This window comes from Synchiropus splendidus, chromosome 7, assembly GCF_027744825.2.
Source record: "Synchiropus splendidus isolate RoL2022-P1 chromosome 7, RoL_Sspl_1.0, whole genome shotgun sequence".
Classification (NCBI taxonomy): domain Eukaryota; kingdom Metazoa; phylum Chordata; class Actinopteri; order Syngnathiformes; family Callionymidae; genus Synchiropus; species Synchiropus splendidus.
In genome coordinates this window covers 14,933,983-14,950,329 of record NC_071340.1, presented here as the reverse complement: position 1 = coordinate 14,950,329, position 16,347 = coordinate 14,933,983, and the positions used below count along the sequence as shown (strand labels likewise).

At 43.8% G+C, this 16,347-nt stretch overlaps 1 protein-coding gene across 4 annotated transcripts in view; it reads left to right on the top strand.

Moving 5' to 3' along the window:
* The first annotated feature begins 7,897 nt into the window (after positions 1–7,897).
* Positions 7,898–16,347, top strand: part of wscd2 (WSC domain containing 2) — a 41,474-nt gene continuing 33,024 nt past the window's right edge. For 2 of the 4 annotated variants that reach the window (XM_053870261.1, XM_053870262.1), the window contains exon 1: positions 7,898–8,229. The gene's annotated coding sequence lies outside the window, so the exon portion shown is untranslated. The remainder of the gene's footprint in view (positions 8,230–16,347) is intronic. The other 2 variants (XM_053870264.1, XM_053870263.1) reach the window with 1 other exon arrangement.

Below are 16,347 nucleotides of genomic sequence, written 5' to 3'. Positions count from 1 at the left end.
GTGAAAGAATCATCATTTTTTAATGGAGGCTGAGAGATGTAGGTCTCTGGCAACACGAGCTTCACGCCGACATTGAGACACTTCCTGAATTACAATATGGTGGCGGCTTGATTCCACAGCCTCGCTTCATTTAGAAACGTCACTCCCAAGGACATTCATCATTTCATTCATTCTCCAGATGAATTCTGCAAGTGTTTGTTGACTGAAGGAGACTGCTGAATTATAGATGAGCAGTCATCGCTAGATCGAAACCTCCGTCTGTTAGCTTTACCAGAAATAGACCTGCTTCTTCTCTTGTGTCTTCCGATGTTTGATTTTGCTTCACGACGGCCCCGAATGAATCATGCGACTGAGAAGTCAGCGCCAGCTGTGATCAGGTTTCACAGCTCTGGCCCAGCGTTGAATGAGCAGCCGACGTCCCACTAGAACAGAAGACATTATCCGACATTTGCCATTTAGATTAAATATTGAGACAATAAACAGATTATTTTCCCGCTCCATCCCGGTGCAGGAGTGCTTATCGGCCCAGCCGTGACCCACTTTGGCAGAAAATGACTTAATGTCTCCCACCGATGCGTCCAATCACGGTCCACTTTGTCTGGACTGTCAGTGGGAGGACGGCAGCGGCAGAGACATGAGCTCTCCACTTGATGCTACTTCTGTCACATCTGCAACAGGCGTGACAAATATTCGCTGACGAAACTGTCATCGTGCGGTTTCAGAGCAACCACAGTCAACGAAGGAAGAAGAACAATGTGTGTTTCTGCTCGACACTTTTCTTCTTATGAGTGACACGCTGCTCAGCAGGAAATGATGAACCCACTCAGTTCTGTGGCCTTTGCTTGGATACACTTGTCTCTGAACCCCAACTTTGAGAGAACACTTTTTTTATTTATGTTTCTGAAGACTTTATTTTAACTGTCAACCATGTCATCACCAGCAAACATGTCTTGGTGTATGTTTCGCTGCTGTTAGCTAGCGGTTAGCAACCGACGTTTCAAGAGATCTAAAGGGATGGTTTCGCTTGTGTTGATCATATTAAACAATGAAACCATTCAAGAGGTAGATAAGAGTTTGGGGCAAACCTTGGAACCTCAGCTCAGCCCCTATGATGGCAATTTCCAAAATAAATATTTATTGTTATATTTTTACTTATATAGCTGAGCGAATACTTGTTTGTTTTTGCCTTTGACTGAAGTGTATGGGTTAAAAAAACGTAATAATCAAGTGACCACATGCAAACATCTGCTCCCACATACAGCCTCTTCTCAAATACTTCGGGTCTTTGACGGATGACTGAGTTTCAAATACATGCCAAAAGATTCAGGAAATTAAATCACATGTTTCTATTATTTAAAATACTGTTATTATTATTATTATTATTATTATTATACTTTTTTTTTACAACCCCACACATCCTCCCTAAAAAATACAAAAATCTGGTCATGGAGTCCCGGTTTCAATAAAGATTTTAATGCTTCTATAATAAACATTTTGCCTGCAAAAAATGTGATTCAAATCTATTTCATTTAAATTGAATATGGGGTTTGCATTCTGGGTAAATTCATTTGCACCCCCAAATTAAGGGGCGATGACTTCAGCACCAGATGCTTGCAGCTTCATCTGGTTCAGCAGTAGCAGCTATGAATAACAAACCGGTGACGCCACATTACATTGAAATACTGTTGAAGTTTTTAAAATAAAAAAAAACTCCATACGTCTATCTTATCACTGTGAGGTTTATTAACACAGACTGGCATTTCTATCCTTGCGGGGACAATTTGAGGACCTTTGATTGCCATAACCCTTTCCCCAGCCTCCCACCCTCAACCTAACCATCCAAAACACATGGCTAACCTTAACCAAGACTCTGAACCAAACTGAAACCCAGTGATAATGACCCAGTCATTTTGAAGTCTTCATCCTCAAATCGAGGCTTAACCTCGTGGGGTCTGGCCAAATGTCCCCACAAAGTCATACTGTCCTCGCAAAGACAGTGTTTTGTCAAGAATTGGTGCCCACAAAATAAGCCCATGCACACACACACACACACACATTCGACTGAGGGCTCATTATTGGCCCTGTGGGAAGGCGGTTCACCCACCTCATAATGAGTCACTTCACCGATCAATAAACATGACGTGTGATTATCAGCTGATTGACAAGAGAAACTAGCACAATCAGCAATATTGCAGTGGAAAAAGAAGGTGAACGCCGAATCGATAGAGGTTGATGTGCGTGTCAACGGTTTGTCCCAGGGATATTGACTGAAAGCCACAGGGAGACTGGCAGTTGATAAACTTGTCTCACTCCAGACGACACATTTCTGTATAAGGAGATGAGGACATGTGACTTTTCTTTGTTCCTGACGTGTGGGGGACAGCAGCGGTGCTCTCAGGTTCCCTCTGCGTGGCTCTGATGTCATGGCTCAGTGAGTAGAGGATCATCACTTCAAATGAAGCACAATAGCCAGAGTGACAAAGGAATTTGCTTTCATGAGAGGAAAGCTGAAACTGAAGGAATAGCTGCGACAGAAGAGCTCATGTTGGTGAGGACACCTCACATGACGTCTCAAAGCAGCATGATCCTGTAGGACATGATTTTAAACTGCAATGTTCTGGACTCGTGTCAATACTCCCATCAGATTCTGTCACCAGTAGTGTCCCTATCTAGAGGCTACTTCTACAGTAATGACTGCTCCCATTGATCCTGGACTTTCCAGGGTTTTCGGAGATCCATCTGGTTGAGACCTTCAGTTCTCACTGCAGTGGTCTGAACCCAAGCTGGAAGCACCTGAGAAGTGGACCTGCTGCTCCGTGGTTTCCAGTTGAAAATGGCTGGAGATGAGATCCTTCCAAAAGTATGATTCAAGTATCTTGGGATTTGTTTGTGAGTGATGTAAGGAAGGTCAGTGAGATTGACAGACAGACTGCAGTGAAGAAAAAGCTAAACCAAAAGGTTAAAGATCACAAATGTCCGTTCCTACTCTCAACTGTGGGGCAGCAACAGAGGGAACAAGCTAGCAAATGAGGTTTCGCCCTTAGAGAAGGACGGATGAGCCCAGTAATCTTGCAGAGACTCAAAGTAGAAGCACTGTTCTTCCACATTGAGAGACATCTTGAGGAGATTCCTCCAGGACAACTTATGGAGAGGTGTTCCAGCATCTCCAAACTAAGAGGAGGACTGGGAATGCCTCTGTATTCCTCCATACATTGAGAATTAACTGACTGATCTTTAAAATAAGAATCTTGAATCAACCTCCTCTGCAGTTTTCGAATGCTGCTCCTCTTTCAAGTCGCCAGAAAAAGAAGTTTGAATCAATACAAATTCCAGTTAAATACTTTGAGTCCCCATGAATTGGATTCGGTTTTGCACACAATCAATTCTAAGTTGATTTGGTTCAAGTGTCCAGTGACTTGCACTTGGCACATGGGTTACAATGAGCAGCCTCGATGGCGCTGGAGTTTGATGCAGACTGCATTGTCTGATCTGATTCAGAAGGTCCTCTTGTGCCAAACCTTTCAGCCGGAACCAGAGTAAAGGCTGATTTATTTCCTTTCTGCTGCCTCCAGGTCACGCTGAGAACATATTGGAAATGATGACCTTCTCAGTAAATCTGCGACTGCCGACACATCATACCTGTGATGTGCTGTGAGTTATGAGTTGGAAAATATCCTTGTAATGTATCAAGTGTTGGGCGAGAGCTAACATAAGGTCACATGTCGGTCTGAGTGGCTGTTGAGTGGCCTGAGAGGATGCTGAGGATCAGAAATGAGAAGTTAGTGAGGCCAGAACGTTTGGACACAAAGAGATGGAGGAAGCAGCTAAAGAGAGAAGACAACCAATAAGGTTCATGGATGCAGTAAAGGAGAACATGAAGAGGATTGGAGTGACTTGCTGTGGCAAGTAACTCATGATGGGAAATACCAAAGAAGGCATACAAGAAGAAGCACCAGATACCATAAAGCAGATCACCTCATCTTCTAAATCCTGTGTCAAACTCAGGCATGGGCATGGGATCTAATGGACTTTTATGTTTAGCTGTTTGAGCACCCTTTAAAGAAGCCTGCAAATATGGCGCCTGATGTAACTTTACACAAGCAGATAGCAGACACCTGTAACTTGTAACCTGAGAGACATTTGTGGCTGTGCAGTTATCAAAGTTTGAACACCGCAGACAAAGCTGTACTGTAGAAGCCGTGGGAGAAAAGGCTGCAGCGGTGTTCACGTAAGCAACAACAAATACAGCCCGCCATCATCACTGTTTCTTGCGAGATGAGAAAGCGTATCTCCAGTGTATGAGAGAAGCATCTGTAAAAGTTCAATATGGCCACCGCCTGGTGAGATCATAGTGTGCAAATTAGATGAGTGAATTTATCGCATTGAGTCGCATTGAAGATGCTTCTTCTTCACAGTATTCCTTTGTCAAGCTATAGCCTTTAGAAAATAGTGATATCAAAGTGGATTATTTCACTGAAAAAAAAACAGACAACAAAAAATGGCACCCAAAGTTATAGTTCAGTGTATAGGTGGCGCTCTAACCAGGATGCAATATTAGACCCCGTTTTTTATTCTGATTTCTAGCATAAAATGTTTCTGTTTTAAAGTTCGTGCTGACCACAGCCTTCGATGATATCACTGCATATGAGATGCAGGACCACCAGGATGCGTGACAGCTTTGTCCCCCAGGCCGTCGGACTCTTACACCACAGATTTTCAATATTTATAAGCAATATTCTTGCACTCTGCTGGTTGCACAATTTTATTTGAATTACATGTATTTAAATCTATTTCGTTCTATTTATATTCGTTATATTTACATAATGTATTTACATTACACTCCAGACACTTTGTTTCTCTCTTTCTCCTTTTTAACTGCCATTTTGATGGCGATGAAACAAAATTTTGCTCTGTATTTTTTTTTGCTGAATGACAATGAAGAAATCCAAGACAGATGAGGCCCAGTGTGATCTGCCATGAGGACACATAAACCGCCTATGTCAGTGCATACAAATGTCGTGGCAACAGCGAAAAGAGGATGTGGCTAGATCAGATCTTAATAGTTCTCACTGGGCCAAGACTGGGTGAGCTGTCAGCTTTATCGTGATTGATCTGTCTGAAGAGTATCATTTGTGGTGGTGTGAGTGACAAATATTATAAGCTGGTTGACCAGACATGCTATAGCTAGACAGTGCTCTCATGATGCTCTGAGACGCCTCTGTCTCTTATCTCAAGTGCCACTTGATCAGCCGCACCTCCATAAATTTGCTTGCCTTTGGGATGGAGGCAGAATTGGGAAGACGTTTTGCATTTATCTGCAATGCAGATGGAGGGATGCCACCGCGCAGGCTACAAATAGAAGTGATTTGCCTTCACCAATTTCTAGGTGAGCGTTGTTTGGCAGCGGTCCCTTCCTCTCTGCCTGATTCAGCAGGAGTTACATCACCGCTGCACATTGGTGATTTTAAAAGTGCTTCTCTAAATGAAGTCCATCGCTGAGTCACCATGCAAAGAACAGTAATTGTAGGTGACAGCATCACGGGCCGCAGCACACACAAGCAGCATCTCATGAATTGATTCTGCTGAATTATACACACTCACTGTTGTGTCAGCAGCCGGGACGGAGTGCAGCTCAAAATAAGTGGCTGGTTTCTTGCTCGGCAGGTGAGTCACAGCGACAGGCAGACCTTTATCTTGGGACGTGCAGCTGCCCAGATGTTGGTCCGGCATCAGCTTGCGTGCAACTATCTAGTGGTGTAGATGCTATTTAAACAGCTGGGAGAGTTTCTTTAAGCCATTGATTAAATGGAAATGGCCGTCAGCGCGCAGCGATAAAACTGATTGAGGAGCGGAGTTTACACACAGGGAGATTTGCAGCTAAACAGAAAGGATGAGTGCCCTGATCCACCGATAAAAATCCTGCGTGCAGCCGACACACAACATCTGGAAGTCAGCTGGGAAGAGAAGAGAAATAAAGCTAGGACAAATATGTATTAATATCCATCATTGTATCACAAGTGAAATGAGTATATTGTTATTAATATCATTGCAGATTTCCGCTGCATCACAACTGCAGGGTTTGTGTTCAAATTTGAGTGCTGTTTGGAGGGAACCTGGGTCCTCTCTATGTGGTGTTTATATCTACTCCATGTGCTTGTGTGGGAGTCCTTGGGCCACTCTGGTTGCCTCCTCCATACAGAAATCAAAAGACGGAAAAAAAGACAATTATCATGGCTGTTTTTTATTTTTGCTTATTTTATGAGGAGGAACCACATGGTCCAGACAGGCATCTCTTATTCTGCTTGGGTTTCACTTTTCTTTTCCACATATAATGGAGATAACCAGTGAAAACTCACCAGCAGCTGCATCTCAAATGCTAGCTGCACTCCATAATTAAGGATTACAGTGCATGAAAAACTCTCTTCCTGCCCGAGAAGCAGCCTGTTTTCGCAAACATTGTTTGAAGAACACTTCAGTTCTGTGTGTTCAGTGACAGTCAAGTCAATGTGATCCTTTTCCAACTGCATTTTAAATGAATGAGAAGGAACTTGATGTACTCACTATATTCGAGGGATAAGATTCTAATGCATTTAGGACAAAAACATCTCAGTAATTCAGCACTGTGTCCGCAGGCACGCATAAAAATTTGACATTTTTTCAGTGCACCAATTCCAGGTGCTCCACATTAGACAGTGTGATGTCACAATGAAAACATCCATGATGAAGGAGACTAAATGAGATTTTGCCAGTGGGCATAATATTTATGTTTAAAAGGATAGAAGCACAAACAATTGTGTCCTGAGCAGTTTTTGCAGTCCTGATGTTTTAGCTGTGGCAACAATATTCAAAAGCAATCTCAGTCATTCATTTGTTAGTTCATTGATGCATTGACTTTATCCATTTTGTATTCATGTATTTATTCCACTGTAAACACATTATTCTTCAACCTTCCTTATAAATCATGGTGTCTCTGATTCCATACTGATAAGGAAAACTCCTGGTATTAGCTATGTGCTGCTAAAGCTTGGTGACACCACCCAGTCTTGGTCCTGATCCAGCTTCAGTATTGATCAGAACCAGCGCACTAGTACGTCTGTCTTTGTAACCAGTGACATTTTCTCTCACCGTCTGCAAGATCAGCGAGTCAATGTTTGAACGTCATGGACAGAGACCTACTTTTAATGTTTCTGAGGTTGTTGGTTGTGGTGACAGCGTTCAAATATCGCCATACTTGATTGTGCAATATTGTCTTGATATTTTATGTTTGCTATGTCAATATTTAATACATAAACACTCGGATATGCTGCGTTCTTAATACCAGTGTTTTCTTTCTGTACTCTGGATTTATTTTGTTGAATAGAGATTCATTCCTCTGTCTACAGCGGAATGAAAGTCTAACTGGACTGACGTCATGGACAGACACCTACTTTTGGTGTTTGTGTGGTGTTTCAAAAGACCGATTTGTGCCACTCACTGAGGAAAGTCAGTTCAAGTCAGCGTAAATGAAGACTGTAGAATAAGGAAAGTGAGTGGTGGTCTGACGATGCTGGGCTGCTGATCTGTCCAGGGTGTCCCTCTCAGAGTTATAAATGAAGGAAGGAAGAAAATATATCCTCCATGCTCCTGTTATATAAAGTAGCTTGACATGAATCCAGGCTTCATGTGGCATGAGATGTTCACACCACCTGAGTCAGTGGAGCCAAAAACAGAAGCGATGGTGTGAGGATTGCTGCCACCAACGTCTCAAATCTCGCACGCACTTCCGTCTTGGCCATTTATCTGATAATGACAGTGGTGTGTGATGAGAGGAGGGGGGTGCTTGCCCCCCATCCCCAACCCTCTCGGTCGTGTCTCTTTAAGTGCAGCAGGCAGTGCTGTTGGTCCGTGTTGGAGTCAAGCGCCGCAGCGGCTGGAGCGCCTCCTCACACACACACGCACACATCCCACCGAGAACACGCTCCAGCTTCTCTGCATCACATGTGCAGCGGGACCTGATGACAGGAGAGAGCGGGTCCTGAGCGTCCACGGCGGGACCGCGTCCGTCTGCGCCTCGGTGCAGCAGCTGATCGTGGACCAGCGCGTGGTATATTGGTGGAATCCGGTTGGCGGACTGCGGTCGGATACTCAAGAGAAGAACGTGTGTGATATTTATGACGGGGGTTGGGAAGCATGTTCTGCGTGGATCTGCAGCGGACAGCGCCTTTGGAAGCGAACGAAGACGTGCGTGAGGTGAGATAAACGTCTGTGTACTTGAGGAGCGGTAGAAGATGTTGCCAAAGTAGGTTCAACAGCGAGCTCCTGGAGCAGCCTTAAGCTTTATTGCTTATTCAACGCATCGCGGCAGCTTAGATCAAGCAGTGTTGTGGTCATGTAGTTTCGCAAGAAGACAAAGTTTCATTCCGTAAGCTTGACTGACATCTACTGGTGTGCCTCGATGCGCGTACTGCCTCTTCTTCATGATGTGACCAAATGAGGTGCCCTGCTGGGGACACTTGTCAAGGGCTCAGTCATCTGCCGGGGACCCCGAGTAGAGCCGCTGTTCATGTGGTGTGTTCAGTTAATATCCAAAACAGGGGTCGACTTCACTTTGAATGAAACACGAGATGTTTTTCTGAAGTGTTTGGTATGATGATCCAACCTCTCACTGGCTGCTTGTCCACTCGACTTCCTCCTCATTTGCTCAAAAGTGTGAAGGCAGAGGACTTTCATTAGAGTCTGCCTGCTAATTTTTAACCACAGCTGAAACTCAGACGGAGCCCAGCATGTTTTTTTCCCCCTCTCCAGTGGTTCTTTGTGTAACCAAATGAATTGTCTTCTTTATTAACCCATTTGTTTGTGTATCCAAGAGAGCGTCTCGCTGGTTAATCCCCAGATGCCTGCTGCTCAGCTCGGAGGATTTGTGACCCCAAAACCTGAATCATCAGATGGTGTGAGAATACCTCCGTTTTTTCTTTCCGTTTTTTTAATTACAACCCACGAGACACATTTGAACATAATAAAATACATGTTCTTTATAGTCCGTCGTCTGGAGATGTGTCAAGTGGAAGGCATAAAATTGAAATTCGATTGTGCTCAAAGGTATGAAACCTGCGCGCAGTCAATTTGAGGAGATTATCGTTTCGTTTAACAAAAACAATGTGCTTTTGTTGGTGGAGAGAGCCAGAAACAGGCTTGTCAACATCCTATTTCTCGCTGTGATTGCGTGATTTATTCATGTGTGTAAGGACAGCGCACACACTGGTGAGAACGTCTGTCCAGTTTCTTCTGTATATATGAGTCAAAGACATGGCACTTCTCTCTGGAACTCCCCAGAATCCTCCTCAGGCTCCTCGCTCCGTAGGTCACTATCCAAAGCTTGTGAAGACTGAGTGTTTTCCCTTTCTGCTCAGCTCTTTGAGACAGAATGGAGAGCCAATTTGTTGGTTGCTTCATCTGAAACAAAATCCCCAAATACTTCATTCACCGCTCACTTTGGGCAGCAACGGGACATTGCAGGCTTTTCCATCTGTCACCACCTTGGGTTCTTGCTTGGATTTTTCTCCAGGGCAAGCGATGAGTCAGAGTTTGATGGGATGGGGGACCGGTCTTCCTTACAGTATGTGGCGGGGGGACTCCTTATTGACTGTCAGTTGAGAGGCCGTTGACATAGCGAGTCACACTTATTTATATATTGACATTAGCAGCGGAATCTCAGCGTGGGAGGCTAACCTGGGCATGTGAAGAGGGTCAGTCGTCCACCAGAGACGAGTAGTAGAGCAAGAAAATTAGATTTGAATACACGGGGTGGGCAAACAAATCCCTCCACATATTTATTGCATCTTTTTTCTTGACAATGAAATTTCAATACTTACCCAGAATAATTATGAAGTATATGATTCAGCTTCAGTTATTAAAAAAAAGATGCGTACGAAAATATCGAAGTGCTCAAATCGTAATTTTTGTTTGCGCAATATTATAACAATATTTTGCTGAAACATTGCAATACGTGATTGTGTGATATGGTCTTGATATTTTGTGTTTGATGTATCAATATTTAAGACATAGATACTTGGATATGCTGCGTGCTTAATACCAAGGTTTTCTGTCTGTATTCTGTATTTATTTTGTTGATTCATTCTTCTGCTGGACTGCGAAATTTGACAGAAAGTCTAAATAGAATGACGACATAACAAACTCATTTTCATGTACATAATATTGTACTGCATCATCTGATTTTTCCCCTTGAAATGATGGCTCTATTACAATATATTGGCTGAATTTATATTATCACAGTATATCGAAATGTATTGTATCCCCACTGCTGTATCAGGATCCGCACCGTATCATGAGAAGAAAACAGTGAAACTGCAATCGCAATAATCTGTAGTAAAATGACTACGAATCAGAATCGCAGTATGTAATGTATCAGGATTAGCTCTATTGAAGACGCTCAGCCAGCTCCTACACAACAGGCCACTTATTTACCATCGTTCAGTCCGAGCCTGTATTTGTGTCTCAATTGCTTTAACCACTTCCCAGACAAGCTCAGCATCATCTTTCTGTAAATTCCGTTGTACATCTATCTGCTACATGACTGGCTAACTAATGTGGAGTAAAAATCATTTAACTGTTGACCCCGGGAGGCTGCGGATCATTTTATTGAGCCACAGACACCGTATGACGTGACAAAATGGAAGAAAAAAAGACGTAATGGTTGCTGGAATTGATTGCTAATTGGTCATGCAGCCACTGTTTCCGCACTCTGGGTGACAGTAAATAAAAAGCATACAGCACATCAGAGACCCGGGAACAGCACTAGCGACACCGGACCTCGCGCAATCGATCATCACTGAGAGCTTTGCTTTAAAGACAAATTATGGCTTCTATTCATGCTGCATTTGAATGCAGGTTGTTTGGGCCTTTGATAAGCAAAGGATCTTCTCACACACACATTTCACTTTCACTGCCGCACTTTCCCATTACACCCTGAGGACGAAGCGAACAAACATCGGAGAAAAACTCCTGCATCTCATATTTGTATTTGTACGCTGGAGAAGGGCCGGCTGTTCCCTCCTCAGCTGTTGTCTCAGTGAGTAATAGAAACAGAGATGCTCCCTCATCTGTTACGGCGGGCCACATTTTAACAAATCGGTGGGGCGCTTTGTGCTGAATTTCAAAGAAGGTCGCCACAGGTTTCGGCTCAGGCAGGTTTCTGGCTGATTTGAATGTTTTGTGCGGCGAAGGGGCGGCTGTCAACAGTGTGAGAAAGCTTTGAATTCCTCCAGCGCTTATCTCTTTATCCTCCAGGCGACCTCTCAGGGCCGCGCCGCCAGTCGCAGCCAATAGAAGCGCATCTTGAAGATGGCCAGAGGAACTATTAGGAATTATTTTTGCTTCTTTGTGCTTACTCCAGGGATGGAAGTGTGGCGCAGTGAGCTGTGTGTGTGGGCTGCACTCACTCCTAATACATCAGCATCAAGCAAGGCATGTCAGCGCGCTCATTAGGGCTCTCACAGAAATAGCTGCGGAATTAGGCGGGAATAGGTTGACAGAGTCTGAATCTTATCACATGACCGCACTGCAGTGTAAGTTTCCCTCTGATTGCTGTAAAGGAGGACATTAACAACGTCAGATAAGCAGCTTGAAATGGTTCATCGATATCTGATCTGGCCTGTGGCAGCGCCATGTATTAGGCCATGTATTACACTGTAGTGACCCTCATGCAAGAGGACAGATATCAGGCATTCGTGGCTACACAACAAGGACTGACATGACTCTGCTTGAAACGTGAATGAAGCTTTAAGTGTTGGCTCACAAGCAGCCACGAAACAAAGCTGTTTTTTTCCTCCTTTGAGGCATACGGTTTTGAGTCTACTGTTGAATTGGCTAGGGAAAGCTTGGAAAATCCGAAGGAAAAGTGTCTGCTTAAAAAGGCCAACAGCTTAAGGCAGTGTGTTTGCTTACAGGCTTTGAGAAAGCACCTCCATCTTGGGCTGCACCTTTACACCTGAAATGTTAATCACATTGACATTGTAATTATATTTATTCAATTATATTTATTTATATTTATTCAATTTCCCCACACCTTCCGTGCTGAAACCAGCGCATTCAGTGACTTTGTGGGCCCGAGTCAAGACTAAGACAACACAGAATACAGAAGAGTCTATTCGTCATATAAACACATTTCTTTCTTGCAGCAATAAAAACTGGAGTCAGTTCAAAAAAGGTCAAGAACAGAAATACTTTCATTGGAACAAACTTAGTTTGTTCTGCATTCAGTTTAGTCTTCGTCCGTCATTGGGCTTTTCCTCAACTTGGTCTTTGTATGCTCTGTTGTCTGTCCCGATATAGGGTTAGAAGGTCTACGACATTCTTAACCATAGGGCCAGGGCCCATGGTTGGGCCGTGAGCGCCTCCTAGAGGACAAAGTTTTTTTTTGTTTTACCCCTTTGGGCTGTGAGGGCCGCCAGACGCTCAGTTTTGATACATCAGCCACATATGGTGGCGGTTGTGTGTCACTGAATTGACTTGACAGCTCCAAATCTCTGATAGTTAACTATGGAGAAGTTCTTGAAAAGAAAAAAAATGAAACAGCAAATATTGTTCATGAAAGCACCTTCTTCTTTGGAGTTTGATTAAAATATATAATTTTTATCTTACGCACCTGCACTTGTTCTGCTGCTCGTTGGACTTTTTGATGACAAATATCTTTGCGATGATCACATGGTGTCATGTCATTTCACAAGGTTTTGGATTGTTTACGTGTAGGTAGATTAGATTTGGTTATTGATCACAAATTAAATCAAGAGTAATGAATCAGTTCTATTACTCATTGCTCATTTGTTCTGGGAAAGGTGAGCCCCAGGATCAAAAAGGTTAAGAACCCCCTGGTCTACAATACAATACAATACAATACAAGCATGAATGAGGCTAGTAATGTGTAGCACAGGTGGGCTCTGTACTCTCATTAGCCAGGGTTTATTTTCTCTCCAAGCCGCCGCACGTTGAAACGGCACCTTGCCGGCACATTGACACGCCGACTTCAGATGGGAGGTGGGTCACACATAAATGATTGACAGGTCTCAGTTGGACACTGCTGAGCAGTTTAGTGTTATTTAATGTGAAACCTCTGCGAACTGTACAGGCTTGCTGCTCGGCTGTGTAAGAGCAGATCTGAGATTTACATGGTCACAGTTTGAAGCCCTTTCAATGCAGATATTGCAGATGGTCCGTATAGTTCAAAATCATAATCATGATTCAATTAACTGTGGGTCAGTTGTGAGCGTAAAATGATTCCTCCCACCTAAAGGCTCCCTGCAGCTAATGGTGAGAGAGATTAAACCGCTCCAGCTGGAAGACATCTTAACTAGATGGTCCAATTCACCGTCCCTTTGCTCCCTTGTGAGTCGAGAGCTTTGCCTTTCGGTGCTCTCGTGACTGGAGATGCAGCACTGTTGGGAAGAATGGAGTTTCATCTCCCACGAGGACAGAACACTCCAAGTCAAGTCTTGGAAATTTGGCTTGCAACCGTCCAGTCTTGACAGGACAGCGATGACATTGTGAGGTCGACAAACCAAAAACACCCTCCCCACGCAGCACACACCCATTCAATTTCAAACTTTTTTTTTTAATACGTGAAACTTGAATTAAGAAATGAGGGAGTTTTATGTTCTTAGCAAAATGATTCACTCTGTAGCCAAATGTTCCTGGAAATTAACGATATGTCAGGATAATCTTTAAAACTATTATACAAAAGGCAAATCCTTGTAAGAGCAGGACAGCCCTTCTGCAAGTACATCTCAGCCAGATTTCCAGATTATAGAAGGATTAACTCAGTGCCGGACTTTATCCGAAAGATAATCACTGCGTGGACAGGTGGAAAATAAAGGGGGAAATAAATGGAAGTGTCAGATTGTGAGAAATTAAATGGTTGTTTGTTCAGAGCGCAGTCAAGGCTCGTTTCATGAAATGTGTTGATGCTGGAAACGCTCAGAGACATATTCTGATGGATAGTGAGTGGGGTGAAAGGTCAGGAGAACGCCGGCAGCCGTGGGTCGAGAGGCGTCTGCTTGGCTGATGATGGTGGACTCTGGGGGGAAATGGACAGTTGCAACACAACACATAAACCGCGGTGAAAAATAATAGGGCTGAGAGTCGGCAGTGCACCGAGAGGACTCCGCTTGATCCAGACCTTCTCTAACAATGTGGATGATTAACTCCTTGACATCAGGTGAGAAAGAACAGATGCTACAGTCATTATTTTTGCCGTCAAATCGCCAACCTCATCAGAGTACACAGATAATAAACTATAATTAATGTGGTGCCAAACTCCTCTTCCTTCTCCATCTGTCTTAAATTCTTCAAATTTGTCTACTTAAGTCTCCAAATTGTCAGACAGCAGTGGTAAACAAGTGCCACACTCAGCCATCTGAACTGATTTTGGAAATGATAAGGGGCGGCAGAACCTGACTGGGACACCACAGACACAGCGAAGAAGTTATCTGAATGTGTAGTCTGGATTCACTTGCCAATAAACAGATCAAATGCTGCGATATTAAAAACTGTCGCACAATAATCTGCGTGTGATCAAGCCATCAAAAGCACCTCAAATGTCAACAAGCTTCCCATTCAGCCAAACAAACCCACGGAGACACCAGAGGCTCCGTCCGTCCAGCAGGGTTTGAAGCGACAGATTGAACCTCACGTGCACATTTATGCTCCTCTCATGTCCGTTTTACATAATAGCTGCAATGCAGAGACATTCTTTGTTGATGTGGAGACTCCGATAATCCCCCGCCCTGAAATCTCCTTTGTTGCCATGTGATTCAAGTCAATGAATGATGTTTTTGAACTTGATTGTCTAGTAATGTTGCGTCGAAGCTGAAGATTAAGATAAGGGTATTAACTGCAATGTTGATAGCCTCTCGTGCTTTTTAACTCTCTGCCATATTGTCACCGTGACCTGCTTGCAGCTGCTTCTGATCTGTTGATGGAGAAGCTTAAGGTCAACACCGTAGTTGCCTTTGAACAACCTTCTTCATCGGGAACCTTAAAAACACCATCTGCTACTGACAGTGTTTTCGCACCTGAACCAGAGCCTCCTGTTACCCTCATCTGCATGCAGTTTTTTTTTACAAGCAGTAAGGTGTGATCATCCATTCCTGATCGAATGGATACACATTTCAGGTGTCCAATCTAAAGCTAAACTACCTGTACAACCCCCGCTATAAGATTCTTGTCTTCTGGTCTTTGCCGGATTTTGACATCTGTAGTGGTCACTGTCCCAGACTTTTATCCAAAGTGACTCTGAATGGATCAGCATGTCACTCCAAGGACGTTGTCAGAGGCCCAGGGTTGTCAAACTGATCCACAAAAGGGCTGCAGTTGGCTGGAACAAAGCCTGCACCCACTGCGGCCCTGTGAGGACCGGTTTGACCCCACCTGGTCTAAGGTCTCTTGTTCCATCTTGTTCGGATTTAAACCCACAACTTCGAACTCCATAGTTGCTGTTGCTTGGTGAGTCAGTGCTGATGTAATACATCTAGTAACTAACCATGGTTTCTGTGAACGCTGAGTGATATAGATCGTAGCGGTGACAGTATGTTGTTTTTTTTCTGATATTTCATGAAATGTTTTTGTACACTGCCAGTTTTCGCATTAGAAGATGGCAATGTTGAGTGAATCCTAACACACGACATCGTATCACACGTCCCACTTGACCTGAAAACACCTTTCAGCTGAGGTCGCCCAATAAGTGATGGCTATAAAAGCTGAATCTTTCTTTTCAACTGATTACCCCTCTGCTTTTGTGAGTCTTGTTGTTGCAGTCTGCTGTTCGCAATCTTTGTTTCAAGGATGTTTTCGTTATTTTCGGCTCTCTGTTTTCACATTGCAGATTATTTCCCCGCAGTGAAGGGATTTGTAACGTCAACAAACTCAACTCCACGTCTCGAGGGGAAGAAAATGAAATCTGAAATCAGCTGCCAGAGCTTTTCCCACAGTCGGCTGTGCCGTCAGATGGAGCCTGTAAGAGTTGTAACCTCCATATTTGTGCTTTTTCACTCTGGCTGCTTTTGGTTAAGTTGCGAAGGATGGTGTTAACTGCATTTAAAGGTCAGTCAGGAGCTTGGTGGTGACATCAGGCTGTTTGTCCTCTGTAGCCACACGCAGACATGTGGACATCAAGCGCCATCTGCTCTCAGTGGGCAGAAAGCTTAGCGCTTCTATTGTGGTGGTGCGCGTGCGTCATGCAGTGACATGAGAGGAAAAGGGTCAACTCAAATGACAAATTAAAGATGTGACCTTGAGATGGATGCCATGTAGGAGATTAACAGGGCTGACCTCTAAAAGTCCGCTCCCGTTTTACAG